The sequence below is a fragment of the Dromaius novaehollandiae genome, chromosome 12 (assembly GCF_036370855.1).
Source record: "Dromaius novaehollandiae isolate bDroNov1 chromosome 12, bDroNov1.hap1, whole genome shotgun sequence".
Taxonomy (NCBI): Eukaryota; Metazoa; Chordata; class Aves; order Casuariiformes; family Dromaiidae; genus Dromaius; species Dromaius novaehollandiae.
In genome coordinates, this window is record NC_088109.1 from 23,296,048 (window position 1) to 23,320,512 (window position 24,465).

Below are 24,465 nucleotides of genomic sequence, written 5' to 3' on the forward strand. Positions count from 1 at the left end.
TGTACTAAAAAAGAGGGAGGAAGCAGAACAATCTGTCAGTGCTGGAGATGACACTGAGACTTTAAATGAGAGTGCACTGCAACAAATTAAACAAGTGGGAATCAGATACACATAAAGGATAGCTCTCTTTGGAGCAGAAGAGTATTATGGGGAGAGGCTGTTCAACCATACTATTTGTTGACGAAGTTATAAAGATCAAGATCACTAGACTGAGCAACTAGACATGAATTACAAGAAAAGGAAGAGTAACATGAAAAAACAGAGATGGAGTTTTTTATTTGAACTGACAAATTGCATTTATTATTCAAACACTGTAACCATCAACTGGTTCAACACCAGAAGGAACCTCGAATGACAAGACATAAAAAGAACTTAAACACAGAGCTGGAGAGAACAATATGATCAGCATAAGGGCAATAAAAACCAGCCCAGGAAGTTTTATTCTGAAAACCTCACGCGGCGTATGGAGAAGAGACAAACTGGGCTGAATGTCGTGACTTAAATGTAAACAAGGGCTGGACCCCAAGGCATGTAACAGCGGTATTTACTAATAGAAAGTGCCAAAGGGAAGAAGCTGCATGGAGTGTATTTGGTTAGCAGCACAAAATCACTTGTGTCACAGAGCAAAAAGAAGGACACGTAACGTGAAGCGTCTCTCAGCTGATGAGGCTGGCTGTGCCGTGGGACTGACAGCAGTAATGTTCTCAATAGAAAAATGCAAGAGCCACATGATTTAGCTGCCTATAAATGCATACTCAGAAATAACCTTTCATCACTACAGAGCCAACTATTGTAATTACTAGCTTAGCACTTCAAGTTTTGGGTTTACACACGCACACGCACGCACACACAAAGGCATGTACATCTTTTCTAACGGCGGAGTATGCCCTGTGTCTACTGATACCACGAAACACCAAAATAATGAAGCATCACGCTGGAATATATCAGCTGTAAAAAGAAACACATTTGGGGATGTGATAACGTAAACAATCCTACAGAAAAAATTATTTCCACAGAGAATCTTCCTGTTTAAGCTGCTTTTCCTTATCCTTCAAGGATATGGTGTCTATTTGTATGAAGATAATGTATATATCAATTTTAAGCCACATTTAAGAACTCCATTCAAAAGCAAGGACTCCTCTGAGTTATTAAGCCATTAAAGGCTTCTGTCACTTTTCATGTCAAGGTTAATAATCAAATGATTAAAACAGTTTAAAGTTAGAACTCCAGTAGTAAAAAAAATGCAACATTTTCACCCATTTTACTAGATTCAGGAACAATCCTAAATGGTTTTTGATGTGAACAACTGTGTCGAACCGTTAGTAATTAAAAGATGGCTGCTGGGAAAGGAACTTAAAATATTTTTCACAATGTTATCAAAAGGAAGTTGTTTGATTCTTCTTTCCAGTAGGGAAATTTATCTTGCACACTATTTAAATATATTAACAATGCTTCGTCGCTTTAATTTACCTTCATTTTTGTCAGATTAGGAGTCTGAACATGCTTCCGACATCACAAGTGCCTCATCAGGAACAATGGCGCATTATCACCGGGAGATTAACAGCTGCTTTGGTCCTGGCAGGCTCTGAAGCCACCTCGCACAAAGTCGCTCCACAAAATATACAGCCGCTGCAATTACTTTTTGATTTGCTGGCTTGCCGGCACGCAGGGGGAGAGCGCTGTCAGAATAACCCGCACAAAGCACGGCGGTTTGCGGTGCTATCGCTGCGGTGAGCTGCTCGCGGGGCCAGGCCGCTGGGCACCCCCAGGAAAGTGCCGCCAGGGCTGGCGAGGAGGCAGCAGGCACCAGGGCCACCGGCCCTGGGGCTTCTGCGGAGCTGCGGGCTCAGCCGCCTTGAGCTCATGGCCTCAAGGACACACCACGGCCAGGAACCGCCAGATGTTATTTCTTCCAGCAGCCCAAAAAAGTAGCCTTCATTCTAGGGTAACCTCCACCCGGCACTTGCTGCCTCACTATTTCATGGCAGGGGACCAGCTGGGTATTTAGTAATGCCAGTTCAGGCATGATCACGACTGTTTCGTCTTAGTAAATTCTGGATTTGGGGTGCCTTAATTCAATTCCTTACCAAAACTAACTTCGGTGCTTATATGTGCGCTTGAGCACTTTGCTGTTTAGAGGCTTACTTTGAAAAAAGCTAACCAACAACTGGAGTCAATGCTGCATGAAAAAATTAATCTAACTCGTGTTTTAACTCTTAACCTCCTGATGATTCCTGCCGTTGGATTTGAACTGTCTGGATAGGTTTTCTTTAAGCGTAAGCTATTTTGGGGAAATTTGACCAAAAAAGGTGGTTTCTTCTACAAGTGTATGCAACTATATATATATATTTATATTTGCGAGTTGTTTTTAAGTGGCAGCGGAAGGTTGAAATTTGCTGCAGAAACAACTGCTGTAGAAACATTTTCCTGGAGGAGAAATGTGTTGAAATTCCTTCAAGAATACTTGCTGACAACTTCACTGAATCCTACTGTGGCTGCTATTTTGGGATCATTTGTGAAGGATTCATCTGGTTTGTGAAAAGCTAAAAGATGCTGTTGTACATTGTATGAAGCTACAGAGATGTTAGCCTTTGCTACCTTTTGGATTCGCGCACTATAGCAATCTTTCAATTTTCTGATCTAATGCTGTGTACCAAATACCACAGCGTAACACTGCACATTTCTCACCCTGTTGGACACCTCTAGCTACCTCTTTGCTGCTCATAAGTATCGCTGTGGCATCTAGATCCACAAACGTGCAGTAAGTGAGAGGCCCTTCCAGCCAGGTGGATTAAAAAAAAAGGTGTTTGAGACAAGGGCCTTCTATTTTAGGTCATATGAAAATACATAAGAAAACAATAGTCCAGTTACTTAAAAATGTAAAAAAGTAGACATATCTCTTGCCTTGTGCAACTGAACAAAAGCAGAGCAAAATTATCCCTATAGTTATGTATCCAATCACCTGAGTTATGCTCAGAGAAATCTGAATTGAAAAAACATGCCCTTGAATGAAACCTAGGCTTTGGTACACATCAAAATAAACTGATAATAAATGCAGTCAATATCTTGAATTTACCATAGCAATGCCCAGTCCTTAATAAAATACGTCTTGCAGTGTGATTCTGTGTAAGAAAAATAATCTCTCTTGATTAAGATTCAGAAAACAGGAAGCAAGCAGGAAAGTTAAAGCCCCTTCTTTAAAATTTAACATTTTATTTTATTTCCAGGTGGAAAATGTGCATGTAGACATAGCAGTATTCACATGATGAGGTGCTAGAAACATCCGACTTGAATTAACTTCACATTTTATTAGCTTGCTATTGTTGAAGATAGCAATATAAGGTTGTAAAAGACACTCCCTCGATGTATATTGTTTCTTTATAGTAAAATGTCATGATTTATTATTTTTATTTCCAGTCGCCTGGCTTTCTCTCTGGAGGAATAGCTGATTAGTCTCACTTCAGGCAGTTTCAACCGGAAAGAGAGAAACAGCCCAAACAAGCTAGGAAAAAACACTACAGGAGCTATTTTGCACTCTTCATAATTTGAAAGAGCTCTTCAGCCACTGTGCTTTTAAATTCCATAGGGTTCTCCTCTCAGAAGCAGAGTGCTGCAGGCAACTTGCATAGGAATTAAATAGGGTTTTTTTCAGCTGCACAGCTCTCCTTTTTAAAAAATACTTTTAGATGAAATCCTTGTAGTCTAAAATAAATCTCATACTTGAGATACATAACAGCAAATCTTCTTTACTCCTGTGTGGTAGCGAGAAGTTCGTTTCCCAGGCATCAGGAGAAAATGTTGATGCATTTGTACGGAAAGAGGAGAACTGAAGATGTGGCTTGCTGTTGCAGCAAGGGGACAATGGCACTGTAAGACACATGGGTTGTCATCTCTGCTTGCAAGCACAGCAGATCTCTGGAGCAAAACGGTGCTGAGGACCTGCTGCCACCTGTGCATGTCTCAGGGATGTCTACCCACGCACTGAACGCCTAGTAGTGGTGGAGCATGGTAGGTACAGTCCTGGAGCACGTCCTCCAGCGTATCCAGAAGGAATCCAGCTCATATACTTAAAGAGATGTGACTGGCCTGCAGTAAGGGGAGACAGCTGGGAGATCTGTTTCAAAATCGCACTCCTGGGCTGAATTAAACCACTACTGCAGATGCACTAGGAGAACTTTGCAGGGCTCTGCCTGCTCCCCAAGGAACACGATGGAGGATCAGGTGACACTTCATCTGATGGGCCCAAATTAGGTGGTGAGGGCTGCAGGTCAGCTAGGAAGGAACTCAAGGTGAAGGTGCAACCTCCTTAACCTGCATCTGCACACTAGAGCCCTGAACCAACTGTCACAAACAGTCAGAGCAGCAGAGAAGAGTTAGGGATCCAAGTGCCACGGCTTTTAACAGCATCTGAGCACCCAGCTGCTCTTCCCTAATATGCACTGACCCGCTATTGCTCCAACCTTGCTCTTTTGAGAGGCTATGAAAAAGATCTGACTGATTTCAATTTCTTCAACAAAGAACACTCAGGGAAACAAATGACAGCTCAACAGAATGAAACAAACTCTTCTTCCAAAAACCTCAGATTAAGGCAACTGTAGAGATAAAATCTTCACGCTATCTGGTATAATTTACAGTAACTACATTTATTATTGACTTATTTTAATCTTTAGGCACAGTAGAATAATATTTTTCCTTTGAATTCAACAAAACATAAGAGTTTTAGATTATTTATATCTATGAAATGAATTAAATGATGTGATATGATAGCAGGAGACAGGATATGCTCACCCAGGAGATCTTTCCCCAGTTCCATTTCTCTTTCAGTGTTCCTGTGTTTCTACTTAGGAGGCTAGTATAATACAAGTGGTACTCATAATATGCAATACATTCTTCCTGATTACTTTAATAGTACCAAAAAGATAACCAATGAATAACCATAATAATGTATATGTAAAGGGGATCACAAATCTCACTGATGCAGAACAGGAAGAATTTATTTTCAAAGTGTTGCTAATGACTTGCTGCCTGCCCCTTTGAAAATTGCTTTGAGCTTAGTACTATCCCTCAGAAATCCAATTCATAAATTCACAAGCAGCATGAAATTCCAGTAGGAAATAAAGCACTTTTATTCAAATGTATTACAGCACGTTAATGTTGTTTCCTAGAACATAAACCACAGTAAACATTGCACTGAAACGCACAGGAGTGATCTTACTGTATGATTTTGAAAAGTTTCTGAGTTAAAAGCCAAAACTCAACGCGCAGACAACTTGCAAGCAGATTACTACAAACAGATACTGATGATAATCTGTGGCTAACGCAATCGAAGAGGAAATGGCACTCGCATGAGCAGTGCATCCCATCCCCATGCTGAGGAATCAGTACAGGGCCCTTCTGCCTTGGGTGGCTGCAGGAACAGGCACGATGCTTCCCCGCTCGCTGCCAAAACCAGCAATATGCAGCGAGCAGGTGCTGCAGACTGGTGGTTTGGCACGACTGCTGTGTCATTCAGCAGCTGCTGATATGTGATAATTTTTCATGGGAGCTATCTCAGTAGCATTTCTCCAAGCGGCTGGCTCTCGTGACTGCCTCTGCTCTCATTTTATTCCGAGTGCTCCTCTTAAGCACACTCAACTAATGTGCTATGCCTGGAGGGCACTCAAAAGTTGCTGAAACTCTAAATATTGCCACTAACCACATACTGGTTTGTAACTGGGCTCTGGAAATAACTGGTAGCCTCCTTATATCATGTTCTCTATAACTCTGCTAAATATTTTCTCAAAGCAAATGGAAAAGGCTTCTCATACCACTGAGCATTGCCTATGCATATTTGGCCATGGCATGTCATGAGCTGCTCACCCCCTTTTCATATTTTCTTTTTTAAAGGAAACCAACCAATATTCTTAAAGAATCATAAAAGGAAACAATAGAGGTATCTAGGACACAGAAATAACAGGGACAGCAGGACCTTCTTGGTGCCTGCTTTAAGTGATGGACTGCAAGGGTGTTCAGGATCGGGAAGCTCCAAGCCCCACAATACCTGGAAGAGCTGGGCGTTGCCAGGGCCTCTGGAGAGCATTCTTGTGGAGTCATTCGCGACTGCAGAAACGCAGTGAAATGGTGCTCTCTTTGAAAAAAAAAATCATTAACTGCAAATCAGAGCAATTATCTTTGGGAAAAAAATAAAAAGAAATTAATTAACTGCAGCGCATCTAGGTCCTGGGGAACGGGAAATTGTCAAGCCCTGCTCAGTTCATGAGAGAAGAAGTGAAAGATCAGCCACCTGGAACGATACCCAGCCGGGGTGGCTCAGCAGAAACGCGCATGGCTTTCATGGGAAACCACCTGTCTCGCTCGTCTTCTGGAAGTCTCTCAAAATATTAAACAGCAGATGAAAGTGACCTCTGCTGAATTCCAAAACTCACGCAAACTTTCTCAATCAGAAGAATTCACGCCTACTTAGTTCACTTTTAATTACAATTTAACTTTTTCAAATAATTGTACACATGCCTACAAAAATAGAAAGGACATCTTCACAGACTAAGATGACTGAACTACTGCAAAGACACAAAGTCTAAAAGAAAGGTGGAATATCAAGAACTGGCTAATTTGGGATCAATGCTCAAAAATCCGTGTTTATCCAGGAATGTTCTCCTGATATCTCTATCGCTGTACAATGTTTCCATCTATTCTATAAATTCTATCTATATCTATCTATTATCTGCATGTTGATTTATGAGAAAGGTTGCTTAAGTCTCCTATGTTTCTAAACAGAAAACTTCAAAGGTGAAAAAAGTCTGCTTAAGGGACCATTCCTCTTACAATGTAAGGATCTACATTTTATAGAGTAAACAGGCGAACTACACCTGCGTCCATGAGCGTGTCTGCCTCCCAGGCTCAGGCCTCCGGTGCTGGCTGAGCGCAGCGGCGCTCGGCAGCGATGGAGACGGCCCGTCATTGCAGTCCCTGCAAGTCCCAGCCATTTGGCCGCGGCCAGTCCTGGCACCCCTACTCCCTCTGGGATAACCTGCAGCCAAACAGCCTCTTTAAAATACTGTTTATTTTGACAAAAGCATTATAGAGAAAATCTGTCTCAACACCCAACACAGAGCTAAATGTCTCCTCAGACCTAACTCTGGGGATTCGGCAAAGGTCAGTTCCTTTGGGTTCTTGCACAGCTTCTCCGAGCTTGGCCTCCCTGACACGGTCTGCAAAGCTCCCCCGCCGTGGCCCTGGACTCTTTAACCCTTTCCTTTTGTGTTCCTCGATCTATTAAAACAAAATTTTCACTTCTCAGGAGACAAAAGAAGCAAAAGCTTCAAAGTAAACTGCATGAGCCCTTGCCTGTTGAGAAAGAAACTAGACACTCCTATTCCAGTTTGAGGGCAATAGATCAATTTTGGTATTTTTCACTTAGTTCTTTCTAAAAGTTCTACGAATTCAGTCATCATGGTGAACAACAAACACTCTACTGCACATGACTGATGGCCTCTCTTAATAAGTATGTTGTATTCCAGTGTTCTTCCACTATATTGTCTGAAGAGCTAAGAGCATTATTAAATAACAACTCCAATTCTGCCATTTCAGGCTCCCTAATGCAGTTGAAACTCTTATCAGATTTGAAAATCGGATCCTAAAACAAGCCCAAGAATATCTTGTTGCTTAAAATTAGACATCTAAATTCACCTTAAACATCCAAATAAAATCAGCCGGGGTCTCAAAAGTGCTAAGAATCTACATCATTCACAGACATCAGTGGGTCAGACGCCTGCGCCTTTTGAAATAAAAAGTCTGGTTTATGCCAAAATTTATAGGTTTACTTGTTAAATGTCAGGTACCCACATTTGAATATCTTCTTCAGAGAACTCTCTATTTCATATCCAGAAATGTTTTCATTTCCTGGAATAGCTGTGTTTATTACTTTAATAAACTGAATTAGGAAATATGGTTATTGGCTTCCTAACTAGGCTAAATTAAGTTTCATTAAAAAAATAAAATCTAGGATTCCAGTTTGTACTTGACATAGTGGCACTTAAAATGTAAAAACATCCTTATTCCTTTTGTTTTTTTAAAAAATGTGTAGATAAAGAAAATCCCTCCAGCATTAAAGGTAGAGCTATTCTCAGCATTTCAAATGGACTAAAATATCATAAATAAAACTTTTAATTAAAATATCTGGTATAAATATTTCTATGCTTATTATGTGTATGATTTTTTTGTTTGCTATAGATCACAGAATAAAACTGTGAAATGTCTTTATTAAACTAGCAGGGTGATGCTACACAGCTGTTAACTTGCATCTTCTGTAGGAAGGGAAGTTACTCAGTGTAGCTGCTCTGGGCTGTAGAAGCTGCGTTCTGGTGGCCATGATCGCTTCTGTGGGAGCAGGAGATGAACATGGACATGGGCTGCAGCATTACAGCACAGCTAAACCCACCCAGAGATTATATGTCATTCCTGGATGAAATTCAGATGTCTCGCACACAACCTATTTAATGGCGATGCTAGAGGTACATCTCAAAAAAGAAACATCAGGTAGCAGCATTTTTTGTGCTTAATACATTCAGATGAACACTGAGATCTTTAGGTCATGACTTTCAAAGCAGATATCAGGTTAGTTGTACATCCAGAGATAATGTTGCTTGGCTCATGCTGAGTTGTTATGTTACCTCTCTGTCTCACTGGTCTTTAATGGGCAGGATGCATCAGCTGAAGCCTTTCTGAAAGCTCTGATACAACATAATTTACTATATTATGAGTCAACAAGCATATCTGGAAGCAATGCAAGCAGGATACAACATTATGCTTGCACCCTTCAAAGAGTGTCCCTGCTGTGAAAGAGGGCCAAAATATAACAGTGAGAAAAATGTGCGTAAATGGCTCAGGAGAAAAAAGCTAAGTTTTGTTCTCCTGTTCACTCAACCTCATTGTAAAGCAGCATCCTGTGGCCTCCTGAGTGAAAACTGAAGGAACAAGTGAAGTATCATGTCTTTAGCATGGACAAAATGGTTTGGCTTCTCCTCTGCAGCTTCAGCTGAAGGGTCCTGCTCCCCACGCCACCTCCCCAGCACCAAGTCTAACCCTGCTGGGATAGGCTGCTCTTACAAATAGTCCTTCAGCGCGGTGTGTGCACACTGCTGTGATAATGCTCTTTGTTGGAAATCTCACAGTGAGAAGAAGACGCACCGATAGCTAGAGAGCCCCTGACAACTGGAGGCGGCTCAGATTGAACTGAGCATACTTGGCAAGGCACAAGCAGTAACTCACTGCTGAGAAGAGCCTGTCAGCTCTTTTCTTGTCACATCCCTTGCTGCATTTATTAAAGAAGAATCACTGAGGCATGAGCTAATTCTTTTATCTACAATTTTGTCCCTGCAAATTGGTGTTTAATTGTCTGAATGAAAAAAATGGTTGGTGGACACTGTAACAAAGATAAACTCTTTGATTCTCATCAGAGCAGCAGTTAAAGCCTTGTTTATTAACAGAGGATCCTGTTTAGTATATTTATAAAAGCTAGAGAGCTGCTTTGGACTGTGGGCAGGCTCTTGTGTGCTAATTTCCACTTGCGAGGTTTTCAGATAGAGTATCTCCAAAAAAAAAGATTGTGGCGCTAAGCTGAAAAGGTTCCTGTCCTCAGAATCTGTGTTTTGAACCTGCAAAGCTTCAGTTACCTCTAAATACAAAGAATGGCAGAGTCAGTACATGTTCATCGTGTGCCATGAACACTTCTGTAGTTATGTTAGCAGCAAGTTCTGCAAGTTTTCCAGATTTCTGATCCAACGGCTACACTTTCCATTTCTTTAATTTGCCTGTTGCAGAGTAGACACTACGGGAAGAGATAGGAAGCACTAAATTCCGTTTCTGTGACAGCAGTTAATAAAAGCAGAAATAGTAACACAGCTTGGTGATATCTTTAATACCTAACTAAATGATCAAAACCAAAGACAGTGGTTACCACTGGGAAGTCAAAATGTGCCAAACCCCTGTTTGCATAGGTTGAAGGCTTAATGATGCAACTGTTTATTTCTTTGTCTTCTCTCACACTTTGCCCTTTTTAAACTCTATTAAAGTGTACAGACAACGCAGCTTAAGCTAAAGCCACCTTCATATAAGCCAGGCAAGTCAATCCGTTGAAATCGGTGAGAGGATTTCTGACATAATGTAGCTTTAGACATTAGGATAGGAAAAAAAAGTCTTCTATTTTATAACAAATCATATGACCTTCCTGGACCCCCAGTCCAGCCCAAAGCACATTCTTTCCTCTGATTGTGTATCAATAGCCAAAAAGTTAATTACTGTATCTGTAGCTACTAGTCTGTTGCAAAAGTGTAGGTTCACTAATTGCTGGGTCTTAAACAACAAGTCTGTGTAAATTATCCAGAGTCTTCCAGCCACTTGTAGGGAAGCAGCACTTGCCTGTACACCAGCTCAATCCACGTTCACATTTCACATATTGCATAAACAGAAAAGCAGCGCAGTTAATCCCCCCAAAATAAGAACCTCTTTAGCTTTGCGCCACCTGGGCCTACGGTACCTTCGCCATGCACTTGGGGGAGGCACCGACTGCTTCCTCCTGCAAGGGGGGCCTGGGCACTGTTTCTTGCCTGGCATTAGAGGCAGGCGCTTTTGCCGCTGTTACCATTGCCACTGCGCTTTTTTAGTTTCCATACTTGAAAGAACAATAATTAAAGTGTTGAATAATGCTAAGAGACATAGCAGTGAATGACTGAAAAATTACAGTCACAGGTTTTGGGTTTGTATCTACGCTTCACACAAGTAACATGAGAACAGAGCAGGATGTTCTACACCACCAGGCAAGAAGAAAACAGTAAAATACGAAATTATTAAAACTGAAATAAACCAAAACTGCATTATTCTCTAGACCCTCAAATCATTATTCATCTTGATGAAAACAATTCAATACAGCGTGCAATGTTGCCCATCGTGGTTCTGCTTTTAGTCTATTCAGAACGGTTCCAGTTTTAATCTCCCCATATCCTCTCTGCCCAACTGTTTCCACATGGACATTCACACGCAGAAGTACGTTACATCCTCACCTCCCAAACCTTGCTGCATCCATTCAGGGCAAACTCGAGACTTCTTGGTCTCATCCCCCTTTCTTTCCTCCTGGCCCTTTTGTCCCTGCAGGCCCTCAACTGGCTGCTGAGCCCTGAATGCAGTTCCTCTTCTCTCTGCCCACTTCACCATGGATCAGAAGTCCAGTCCCTAAGTGGCCACCCACATTATAAATAGCTTGAACTTAATTATGATGAACTTCTTCCAAAATCCTGTTGAAATCAATGGGAATTTTGCCTAAGAAAATATTGCAGCATATAACTCTTCAGGTTAACATGACAATAAACGGTTGAGTGGAACGAAACAGCAGTTTAAACTGGTATCAGTATACAATGTTTAGCACTGCAAAGCTCTTTTACTAACTCCAGCGATGGTAATTGATTAACAGTAATGTGTTAAGAAATACATAAATAGATGCATTAGCTAATTATGAAAGAATTGCTTTCTTCTCTAGTTGCATGAAGAGCACAGGAATGATTTCCCAGCTCATTAAGTTAGTAAATGAAAGAAGAAAAACCCAAGCTGCATGTGGTGGAAGCAGCTACTGGAGACAGGCCTGTGCCACAAAAGCAGAGCGCAGATTTCTCTGTCAGTGCATAGGTGAGGCCACGGCCCAGAGCAAGCGGCCTAGCATATTTGCAGGCAGTACCTTAGCACACACGTACACAAATAAAAGAATTTCTTTCCAATTTTTATCATTTGCCCTGCGTGCCTGGCAGGCTTTCAGGCAGGAGGTCTTCACCAAGCTCACTGCTTTATGCCTTAATCTACAGTAGGGACAGAGGCAGTTAAGAAACAACAGCGTGGCGCTGGTTTGCACCGTAACCGCAGGTGCCCCACGCCTGCTGCCCCTCCGCTGTCGAGGGGCTGTTTTTTGCAAGGGTCATGGCAAAGAGCAGAGCTCAAAGGGAAGCAGCGGAGTGAGTGAACAGCTGGGGGAGCTCTTCCCACAGCTGAGATGAGCGCGCTGGGCTGCGCGAGGTGCTCCTCCGAAATTGTAATAAATGAGCAATGCATACTGGTGTTATTGGGCCATGAAGGCAACATCCCAGTAATGAATTGAGAGATAACTGAGTGAGGAGAGGTCATGAAAATGAGAACAAGTAGCTTATGTTTGCTGCACCACACAGAGGAGCTAATGGGAGAACGCTGGCAGTGCAATGATGTGCTCAGGTGAGAGAACTAAATATTCATTACTGACGTACTCTGAATGCATGTGAGTGGAGCACGACGAGATTTGTCAAGGCTAGGGAAGAGGATGATGCGTCCTTCCTCTTCTCCATCCCTGACAGAACTCCCTTGGAAAATCTGAAATACTTGATTGGTTTTGCCCCACTAAAACAAAATCTACTGAACTGATCAGAGATTATTTGGGAGCTTTTATTTATACAGAAACCCTGTGGCAAACCATAGCTCAGATACAGAATTACGGTAAATGGCCGCTGTTATAACAAATATTTTGATTGCAGCTAATTCGTCAGGTACAGAATACAAAGGGGAGACTCTAATTAAATTATGCAGCTCACATAAGCAAAGTCAGGACGCCAGGTGTCAAAAACGAAACCAAGATCTTTGAGAACAAAAGTGCCAGGTTTTATATTTTCCATGGTTTAGAGAAGCAAAACTGCTGATGATCTGATATATTTCACAAAACTTGCTGCGAACACCATGGCACAGAGGTTCAAGTAAACATACTGTAACGACAAGATGTAGAACGTAGAGATAATTAGCCAAGGTCTACCGAGTCTACCAGCTAACCAGAGGACACTGCAGAGTTATCAAAGACACCGCACCAGAGTGTAATAATATAAAAGAGTTACATGGCACATTTAGAGAGCAGATCTGCAAGCCTTTGTAGCACAGTTAATATAACTTCTTTCCCAATTAGTCTTGTGATTAATCATGGTAAGTACAGCAAAATAGGGATAGAATAGGAGGACCCAGCTTGCTTACACTGTATCATTCACTACCTTTTTTGTCTTATAAATCACGTTCTCCATTTCTGCTCTTCATACATTTTAAAAGAAAAAAATTCTTGAAAGCCATCTATGGGACTCAGATACCAGCCTTCCCTTCAAGCCAATGGGCACTGCATACTGAAAGCACAGAAGCAGCTTTGAAAGTGTCTGCCTTCATCTTTCCTTTCTCCTGTCGTTAAAAGACTTCGTTCCACCTCACCAGTAATTTTCATCAGCTAACGCCAGCAAAGTCTGCACGCTCGAGGAAAAATGGACAATGAGCTAAAAGGCAAACAATCACCAAGAGCTCCTGGTGAGACGGCTGCATTACCACAAGGGTAACGCAGTGAATTACCCAGCACAAAATATGCACCTGCAGGAAGCTTTAGAGCAAACAACGATCCCAGGGGGAAGGTGAAGACTAATTAAAACTAGTGCTACAAAAAGATGTTACTGTTCCAACATGTGTTAGCATGAGCTAGTCCACCAGAGAGCAATAAAAGAAATGTCAAAGGAAGTGAGCAATCATGGAAGAGCCTAGGCTAAGGCTCGCAAAGACAAATGCCCGGGGAAGCAGGGCAGAAACTCTGCTTATAGTAAATAGTTTTCTGGAAATTTTAATTAGGGGGGGGAGAATGGGTAGATGACTCTTGCTGTCATGGGGACGAAACAGCAGCAGTGCTCTCAGACGCAGATGCTGATCTCTGAACAGACGACCTTGCCAAATGAGATCATTTGATTTACATATAATCAGTGAGCAGTACCTAGACTCAGCTGCATGCCCGCAGTCCAGACACCGCTTCCCTGAGATGGCTGGAGACTGTGTTGGAGTAGCAAAGAGCGTTGGATTTCCAGCTCTTTACCCGAGGCTCAATGTGACAAATCACTGCCAAGTGCCACATGTCAGCTCTGCCACCTGCACTGTCCCCACCTTTGCTCCAGGCGTGCCTTGTAGAGCCGTACAGGCCCTTCCTCGCAACAGGCGTGCAAGCCAGAGGTTACCGCCTTCATCCTACCCCTTCTGGCAGAGAGATCACCAAGGTAGTGGGCAGAAACTCCTGCCTGGAAGACACAAATCCTCTAGCAAATATACTTCAGCACCTGAAGAACTGAATTCATTCCTAGTTCACATCCATTACAATACAGAGACATAACTGTCAGCTTTCTGAGAGAGAGTTTTAGGTAGCAAAGCCATCTGGGTTACAGCAGTGTGCTGCAGACTGAAACCTCACGAGCATGCAGCCCTTCCCACAAAGGCACAGAGAAGGAGGAGTCTACCTTCCCCTGCTGCCTTCCTCCTCCTGTGAAAAAATAACTCCCAAGTGCCTGAATTGGGCCATATCCAGGGTCTGGGCCTCTGAAAGCAGTATGATAAATCCTCTCCCATCTGCTTGGTCTTGGACTAATTAGCTGACATGGTTGAAAACGAGTACCAGCTAATTGGAGCGCTCTGGTCTCCCTTTCCCTGGCAGTAATAAAACGGATTCCAGATGATCAGTGATTCAAAACCAATCAACGTCTTCCAAGTCAATCCTAAATCAATGCCACCATTTCTGGGCCAGTCCCCAAGGACTTGCACACATCGTCACCTTGGGATATGAATCCAAACAGCATCACTGGGAAGGAAACTTGCTAACCATCCTGAAATGGTGGGCAGATGTATGTAGTCCCCAATTCATACGACATACTGGAAAACATGCCACCTGCAAAAAATAAGGGACCAGCTGAGCTACGGGCCTGCCTGCTCTCCCAATCCAAGGAAATCTTCCAAGCCAGCCTATGCAACCTAAAGGTGCAAAATCCACGTGCAGCGCTATCTGCAGGAGACTTGTCCTCATCAGTGCTAAATACACAGCTCAGCAAACGCTATGTAGGTGATGGATGCCAGATCCCTCAACCTGTGGTCCTCAGAAAGAGAAGCATCCGTGTGTCACCACTGAGGAAACGACGTTAAAGCAGCAGCTTTGCGAAGCATAAAAGCCTGTACTTGACTTGCATAGACCCCCTCCACCCCAAGAAGCGCCTGGGCCCACTAGCCAAGGCAAAACAGGGACAGCAGGAAGCGGGCTTTGGGCTGGGCCTCCAGACCAAAGTTATTCCAGGAGCGACGCTGACACTATACACAGTGTTTGAACAAGCAGTTTGTGAACTTCAGCTTGCCTGTCCCTTTCGTCCAGGACACTCCTTCCCTTGTACCTGACACCAGCTGAGGATTTTATTTCTCCATCCTTTCTCCAGCTCTAGCTTCTGCCTGATGAACCTCTCCCGGGCTCCGTGTCCCTTTCCTAGAGGTTTCCTCTTACATTCAAGGTGACATCATCTGCTCCCAAAGACAAGGAATGACTTTCAATGACAGCAAGTAATCCCCTGAATACTCTCCTTGTCTCCCATACATAAAATCAGAGGGATAGGTTAGACTAGTCACTACTGGTGGTGAGCAGCTGTGGCCAGCATTTCCATGTCTCTGTCCAGTGGCAGACATTTGCCCACAGATGGTGTCAATACCCACAGCTCACAAAACACAAAAACACCAAGCAAGCAAACAAAAATCACCGCTGCAAACACACAGGTGAGCAAAATCTTTGCAGCAATATGAGCACGCAAATGCTAGGAAGATCAGGCCAGATGTTGCAATACAGCTATAGTGTGAATAATATTCCTCAGGATTTCCCTGAATCTAGAGATGAATATTGTTATGTCCATGTAAAAGTAAGATACACAAACATGTCCTTTAAACCTAATCATATACAGTGATGAATGCTAAAACCAGCTGCTTTGATTTATGCAACTCTCTGCACAACACATGACAAGTTTTGTTCTGTTCTCAATTACAACAATGTAAGTCACGGTTAAGTCCACTGAGGTCAGTGGAAACTGGCTGCAGTGAAACAGAGGTACATGAGAACAGACTAACATCTAAGGTAGGTTTTCTTTATTTCTCTGCAATATGAAATTTTTAAGACTCTGGTGTATCTTGTTTTCTGCTCTTTAGTGGATGTTAAAAAATGCATATTTTAAGTCTCAAATTATGATCATTTCAACAACTTTCTTCTTTTCCTATTTTCATCATAAATAATTAAATTCTAGCAAAATTAGATTAAAAGCTAGATTTACTAAAAGCAGTTTTGCATGTCTGAGTATTTTATTTCTGTGTTTATCAAGTTTGGAAATAAGAAAGCATAAATCAAATATCTCTATGGGATGCTAATTCACTTCTCTTTTTTTAATACATGAAATATAGCTGTGGAATACAGATTATGTGCTAGCTAGAAATATCATTTAATATTTATTACCACACCACTCTGCTCCGCAGATGTAAGGAGGACATCCCCCCACTTGCTGATCCGTGATCTTTTAGGGTCCTGATCTCAGAATGTATCACCGCTAGGTCATGTGCCACTGCTGGACCAGTATCCATTTTACCATAGCAAACAAAGTTCATTTTAAACCACAGGCATTCGGAGAGTTCCCAGCCTCAGACTTTTAGAAACACCAACATGAAGTTCATCTTTCTTCACCGCAACACAAGCAAATGGCTTTGGAAACCAGGGCAGGGAATTCCTTCACTCCAGCAACGGGAACCTCATCAAAGCAGAGGAAACGCCGTGCTACAGGAGGCCGGAGTCCCGGCCGAGGCCGCCTGCAGCAGGCTGCACCGCAGCCTCCCTTCCCCGACGCTCTGCCGTACTCGGGGATAAACCGCTTTCCAGGAGCGTCCTCAAGAAAGCAAATTTCACACTGTGATTGAAAAAAAACCCAGCCTATACTTTGCAGGAAAATGTAAACGCGCTCCATTTGTGATAAGTATTGACATCTTCTGCAAGCTTTATATATGCTGAATGATTTGGGTGAGTGGGTTATGTCCTGTATTCGTCATGGACGTTTACTTATCCTGGCTTAATGAGTTCAACTGTAGTGTATGTGTGTATGTATACACACACACACACACACACACACACACACACACACACACACATATGAGTCATATCACATTAAAATAACTTAATACAGCATGATGTACCTATGTGATACGGCTGATAATATTTAATAGGTAATGATTTTAAGTACTGGTCACCTTACTTTGTGCACTTCAAAAAATGACAGTTTGGGAGAGGTAAAAGCTAATCTGCTGACAGTAGTCACCCTGGAATTACTGTGCGTTCAGAATCTCTAAAACATTTCAAGTCATGGTAATAAATTAAACACCATTAAGGGCCCGTTCCATCTTGCAGATGGATATGACACAAAACCCAAGCATGTCAATGGAAAAAATGCTGTTGATTTGAACAGCTTTTCAAAAGAGCGGTTTAGAAAGCCAGGGGAGCTCTTATGCACTAAGCACTTTTGAAAATCCAGCCCCTTTAAACAAGAGGCCAAACTCCTCTGAATACCCAAGCCTTTATGTTCCCTTTCAGGTGGTAATATGTCTTCTTTCCAACATGAAAAATAGTTGCTAATAGAAGTATATTTTATAAAAGCAGTCACCCCCAAAGCTTGACTGCTCTTCTAGCAAAGATTTGTGGTTCAATAGCCACTTTGATTTGTGGCTCAATAGCCACTTTGATTTGTGGTTCAATAGCCACTTTCACTGGCTTCCTATTTATAAAACTAAACAAAATGCACCAAGAATAATGAAAAGGTCCCAACTAAGGGCCAGTCCTATAAAACCTCCTTCACCTGCTCAGTGCTATTGACACTGGCTGGAACTATATATTCCACATTCACTCACACATACACATTCATTACGCACTAAGGTCTAAGGGTTTGCAGCACTTAGCCCCCGAATGCCTCTTCTTTGAGGAGCGAGCGTATGCCACACGCACGCCGGGCTGGGCAGCGCTGCAGAGCGCGCGGGGCCGTGCCGGCGGCAGAGCGAGCGCAGGAGCCGGCCGCTGCCTGCTCCCGGACCTGCCGCCGTGCTGCTGCCCCTCCTCAATGCGTGGCTCTGCCAACGTAGTGAGCTCTTGAAACCACAGAAGCAGAGGACCTGTCTTGAATCTCCGGTGTCACACTGGCTTTGGTCTTTTGCAAATGATGTGCCCAACCTTTGAAATATAAATAATCAGATAAGACTAATTCCAATTTAATCAACTGCTCCTATGCTTTTGGCATAATGAAGCTTGGGGCAGTAGTTGTTGCAATAGCATTTATCTTCTCCTGTGTGTCTGTGTGCACCATAACACAGATGTCAGTGTGATTATTTCACCCTTTAATTGTACTGTCATTAAACATAATGGTACGTGAAGAGCACAAGTGCATTTGTATGACTAAAAGGTTATAACTGTCTCAGTGTAAATGTCCATCTCTGCACCCCAAACTGTTTTTTTTCTTAAAATCAAAAGCTAATTTACATGCCTGATTGCTCATTTGTGGATCAAGGGAATTGAAGCATTCCTTTTCCTCTTTCCCATATAAAAATATGAAAAATACAATTTAAATTTATATTTTCCTCATTATAAAATACTGGTAGGAGAGACAGCAGACAACTACCCTACAAAAAATATACCACCAGCAGCAGCACCAGCACCCAAGACGAGGCAGTCTTGTGCTGCCAGGTGACAGAAACAAAGAGTTACCAGCAGTGTACAATGTTTGCTACAGCCTACAAACTACAGGCTACATCTCTGTAATCCCTGTATCTAGCCCCACCACATTCTTTTTATCTGATTTTCAAATTCTCATCCAGCTACTGTGCTTTTGTCAGAAGAAGCAGGGATGGCAGGTCTGAAGTCTGCAGGCAGATGGGATAAACAGGACTGAAACAAAATGTCCTAGAGCTGCTGCAGCTGTGGAGCTTGTTCCGGCTACTGTCTCCAACCCGCGTTAACCCTGAGCCTGCAAAGAGCCTTGCTGACATCCAAGCAGACTCAGGTGCTAAAATAGATAGACTTTCCAAAACAATATATATTCCAAAAATACAGTCATTTCCAAGGCAGACCTGGTAACCATAAAACACTAAAGCATGACAGAAAATATAGGAGGTGAATACTGAAGGTTAGGACACTACAATAAACTGGCCTTTTATGAAGGACTGCCATGAGAAGTTTAAAGTCAACATCGGGAGGACTTTTTTTCTAGCATAATTTCATCCTATCTTATCACTTCAACGTGTTTTCCATTTTCAGCAGCTTATGCACCCTTCAGGTACCTGCAGACTGCTCACAGATTTTGTGTCTGCTCATCTTAGCTCTTGCTTACCAAAGTGACAATCTTGGAAATCCTTTCTTAATTAGCACTTCTATCACTAATTGTTTAATATTGGTAATCCTCTGTGACGCTGATGATTAGGGCTCTGGCTGGCGTGGTACAAACCGCAAACAAGAAATACAGAAACCCAAGCAGAAAACAAAAGACGAGAGATGGATTCAAACCAGGAGACGGAGGAAGAGCAACGGCAACCCTCTGCTCCCCTAACGCCATGCTACCAAGGCCTGATCTCCCTCCCGGCTGCCAGCGCTCCCGATAACCCCATACCCACGGCTGAGTTCACTGCTCCAGCTGCAGTGGACCTCATATGTATAGGGAGGGTTTATTTTCTCTGAGCTACAATAAGACTCCTTTACGAGCACGAATTTATGGCAGTCTTCTTTTGTAAGCAAGATTTCATTTCAAGCTCATCTTCAGTTTGCAGTCCATTATGGCTCTGCGACTATTTTGTATTATCATTTCTTCCTCTCTTTGGGTATTTGCTTTGGATTACTTTCCTGCAGAAATATAGGCTTGTATGTTTTTCTTTGTAGTACCGTTCTTTGTAGTCCTTGCCCAGCTGTTGACTCCAGCCCTTATCTCCCCCTTTTTATGCTCCAGTTCAGCATAAAAGGAAGTCTGAGACAAGGACGTGCACTGAGCTCACCTAAGCTCTGTTTTCATGTGCAATGTTTCTTCACAGGTGCTACTTGTTCCCAAACAGATTAGGATCAGTGGAAAACGCTCGGCTTTCTTTACGATATCTAGCATTCATACTGTTATATAATTAACTCTAGTTACCACCTGCATTTGTCTAATTCCAGCAAAAACAACTTTCTTGCCAATGACCTCACTTTTGGAAAAGCACAGAGCACAGTGACTCAGCCTGGGGGTAGGTGAGAGCAGTCACTCCTGCACAAAATTGCTGTGCTTTGTGTGGAGGATATTTATTAGTAATTGGATTGCCTCCGAAATTACAACAACAGCAGATAATCTACCCCCTAGAAAAAACCTGGATATTGCTGGCTTGCTCCTTTATAGCAAATGGAAAAGAAGGTAATTATTGTACATGCCAAATGCATAGGCCCAAGTGCATGCATGTTTAAAGCACTCCATGTGTTATTTATTTTTTCTTACGGTGCTTTGGAGAAGGAGCATCCTTTAGAGAGAAAGTCTGCAGAGCAGGTATGAAACATTCTTCTTATCTCACTTGCCCTAAAAATCTCAGCTGGTTTTAATTAAACTAAGCAGAAGATGGCAATTCTAGCAACATTTAAAGTACTGGAAGAAAAGAAATCCATTCAAAAGGTGCAGGAGCTGAGAAGCACATCAGCCTCCCCGCTCTGCATCGGCACAGCCGATACACTGAGCTGGGGCTGTGATTTGAAATCCTCCCTGCCTTCCTAATTCTCTCTAGTTTGGTGCAATAAGCTACAGCTATTGAATTTGGCTCTGAAAGAATGTATAATATTATTTCATATTTTAAAATGTATTGGGAAAGACTCTTCTTTGTGCTCATATCTTTTCTTTTATGCTTATCTTTTGGCAGAGGTGCTGCAAAATATGTGGCACAGCTGAGGAGATTTTCTGCAAGGACATTCTAAGCTCCCAGGTATGAAAGTTGCTCAAAATCTACTATTATTATTGCCCTTCAGGAAAAACATCTGTGAAAACTCTGATTGCATTTCACTTTTAAGACTTGCTGTTATATCTATAAACAGAAGTGATGGTGGTTTGGGTTTCTTAAAGCCCATTTTGCTGTTTATCTGCAGGAAAAAAACCATACAGAAGAACAAGTACGTTTCACAAGGATGTCTTAGACAACACAACTAGAAAAAGTTTGCCATCTGCTACGATTCCATTAAATGCTAAAATGTGAAATTTTCAAGCTTCTCCTTTTGGTGGTAAAGGTTTAAGCAGCTAAATCCATAACTACAGTTTGAATCCATCCAGGCATATGTGGATTGTTTATGCCTGGATGCCTGAAAAAGCCTAAATTTGTACACAGAGATAAGTAAATTTTGATTAATGAGTCATATTGATACATAACCCTCTACCTCTATTTCACAGACTTCCGAGTACACAAACATCTTGTGATAAGGAAATATTCCATTATGAAACAGGAATTCACTTAAAAAGATAAAGTCTTAAAAATAACTATTACCTATCTCTTGCTGGTGTAAATCACTATTTTCAGCCTATGCTTGTCTTTATAATCATTTTAATGAATATATTTCTTCAAGAATCTGTGCAGTATGATAACGAAACGAAAAATCCATAAAAAATATGTTCTATTTTGTACATGGTTACACAAGGCAAGAGTCTGGAATGGATAACTGATCTTTTCACGAATGGATACATTGTATTTTAATCTTACTCCTATTTAGCACATCTTCACCCGCCTTACTTGTAGTACAATCAGCACAGTATGACTTGCATAGAGGATAGTTACATTCAAGTTTCATAACAGTGCCAAAAATTGCTTTCCACAAAATGACAAGTTATTTTAAAATCCTCATTGTGAACGGAGTGCACAGCATATCATCAGAAGAAACCATACGCACTCAGAGACTCCCCTAGGCCTGTACTATCTAAGTAAATGAATGATACTTGCTTACAGAAACTGAACATTCACATAGACAGGTAACGATTTGTAAACCTGTGCTGCTAATATTAGGGATTTGTGCCTTTAAATGGCAAACTTGCAAATGTGTGTCTGGCCAAGCTAGCATGTGCTTTTGCAGATGAATCTATCACTTGGTCGGCTCAAGAATTAGAGTGGGTATTGTTAAAAGAGATTAACTCAGGTAGTATGTATGTGGTATTGAATTTTAAATGAAGTTGTGCCCGTCTTTATTAGGATTTTTTGAAAATCTCGGCTTTGCTTGCAACGATCTTTAAACGATAAATAAAATATCACAGCCTATATAATAGGGAGAAAAAAATCTCAACCCCAAACAATCCTGCCTGAAGTTATGAAGAACAGTGGTAGTTCAATGGTGACAAGGATGTAAACAACCAGATGCACCTTATTGCTCAACTAGCAAACTGGATTTCATTTCAAGATATAATCCTTTCGGGAGTTCACAGTGATTAAAGCAAAAATGAAATTGCCTTCTTGACTCTATCCTTTTTCTATTACTAAATTTTGGTTATTTCTAAGTTTCAGTAGTTTGGTAGTTTTTCAGTTCTATTTTAAACAAAAATCATTCGGAAACAGGATTATATAATATGAGATATAGTGTAGATATGGTAGAGTATATCATAAATTTAAGACCAAAGAAAAATCTAGCAAAGCTAGATTTTCTGTTTCAACCCCAACTGCAAGGTACAGGGAGCAGAAACCAAGCGTGCGGAAGGTTGCAGGAACAAGAGCCTCCTCTCACCTTCTTGCTCCTGAAGAGCTGGGCTGGCCACCAAAGCCCCCGAAGAGTCAGTGTTAGGGCAGGCAGGGAGAAGCAGACCTCTGGGGAGCTTTTGCTGCGAGAAAGCTGCTATGGCAAAAGCTGCCAGAGAGACGTAAGGTGAACATGCTCCTGCTGGCAGTTTCCCCTGCGGAGCTGCTAACTGCAAGCCAGAGACAGGAGGTAAGTGAAAGGAGTGTGTGCTTCAAGATGACAAAGAAATTATTTAAGAATGATAGGATTAGTGGAATTTGCCTTCCTTGAAAGGTATTAAAGAACCCAGGTGCCAATAAGTGTGTCCCACAGCCCCTGAGCTAAGCTCTGCTGTCTTCGGGCAATGCAGCAGGGTTGGGAGGTCATAGATGAAGCTGATTTTGATGCAATGACGGCTTTAAAGGACGAGGTTGTGACTCTGAGTTGGTGAGGACGAGAACTGGCTTCAGTGAGTATACAGCTTTGCAGACAGCAATACATTATGCTAATCATCTACAGCAATTTCTATGCTATGCAAAATCATAATCGTATTAAATTATTTAATGTTTATTCCATGAGATACTTATTCATGCTGGTATTTGCAACAACATGGGAATACTTGCAAGGTAGTTTTCTTTTGATTTTAACTACAGTATAAATTTTATGAACTCTCTGAGAGACACATGACAGTATGTATACTGAGATACTGCTGCGTATATAAAAGAGAGAATAAGAGCCAATGTTTTCAAATCATAGAGTATAAAATACATTCTGAGTTAAACCTATACCTAGAATATAAAATACATTGTGAGTTAAACCTTGTGACACTGCTCCCTGTGACACATGGGTCTCAAGTACAAACCCCAATATTTTCCTGAATATCAATCTTCAATGCCACAACAGTCTCTGGAAGATGATTCTACCTCCCTGCATCCCTGTGTCTTTCCACTTGCCCTGGTGAATACGTATCCACTCCGTTCTCCATTGGCTATATTGGAGGATATGCCAAAAAGCTGGGATACCTGCTTATCGATTCACTAAGCCTTACAAGGAAGTCCTTACTGTTATCCAGTTATCTCCAATCACAACTTATCCAAACCAGGCTAAGGTAAAATGTAAAAAGAGGCATTTATGTATAGTATCAAAAATAGACCACACAGTGACAAATGACATCGGTGAATAGATAAAAGAAAGACTACTTCATCTATCCTGAGGCCACATCAGACAGTCATCAGCTGCACTTCACTTGCTAGTAAACAACTCTGCTTCAGAGGAGTATAAATCTCTTCCCCTCTTCCTGCTCTCGGGGCTATGTGGCATTCTGCTGTCCTTCGCTGACTCTTGCAGACTGTGCCAGTCTGTATATTAAAACCATATATGATATCAACACCTGAAGAGGCCAACTGCAGGCTGTCCATTAATGGTTCCCAGCAGGAAGCGGAGTGTACCAGCAACCAAGCTCTCCGCGGGGCCAGCAGGTTTGGGGCAGCGGATCCCTCATCTCTCCGTTCAGGCACACTGTAACACGCATGCTGGAACTCATCCAAATAGCCCTTTAAAATTATAACTGAAAGTTTTATATACGTAATAACCTGACTACTGAAATGCACGTTAAAAATAATTACTATTGCCATCATATATCTATCTTCCTTAGGCAGGAGTTCTCCTACAGCGTAACAGAGGATCTCTACCGAAGACTTTAGGGACCATTTCAGCCTCTGTGCCTTATTTCTTCAGGTAAGGGGAGCGGGGAGAAAGCAGGCCAGAGGAACACTTATCCCCTATTTCCATTTAGTCATTTAGGCTTAAAATCCTATTCATGGCCTTGCAGGAGTCTGCTCATGGAGCCCTTAGAAACCTAACTGCGG

The 24,465-nt window shown here is 42.0% G+C and overlaps 1 long non-coding RNA gene across 2 annotated transcripts; it reads left to right on the forward strand.

Annotated features, from left to right (window-relative positions):
- The first annotated feature begins 20,138 nt into the window (after positions 1-20,138).
- LOC112989708 (uncharacterized) lies at positions 20,139-21,390 on the forward strand. 2 transcript variants are annotated; one of them, XR_010391159.1, is made up of 3 exons: positions 20,139-20,276; positions 20,770-20,832; positions 20,993-21,390. It is a non-coding gene; the product is annotated as an uncharacterized LOC112989708 (long non-coding RNA). The 2 variants fall into 2 exon arrangements; XR_003260886.2 differs by lacking the exon at positions 20,139-20,276 and adding an exon at positions 20,353-20,405.
- The last annotated feature ends 3,075 nt before the right edge of the window (positions 21,391-24,465 follow it).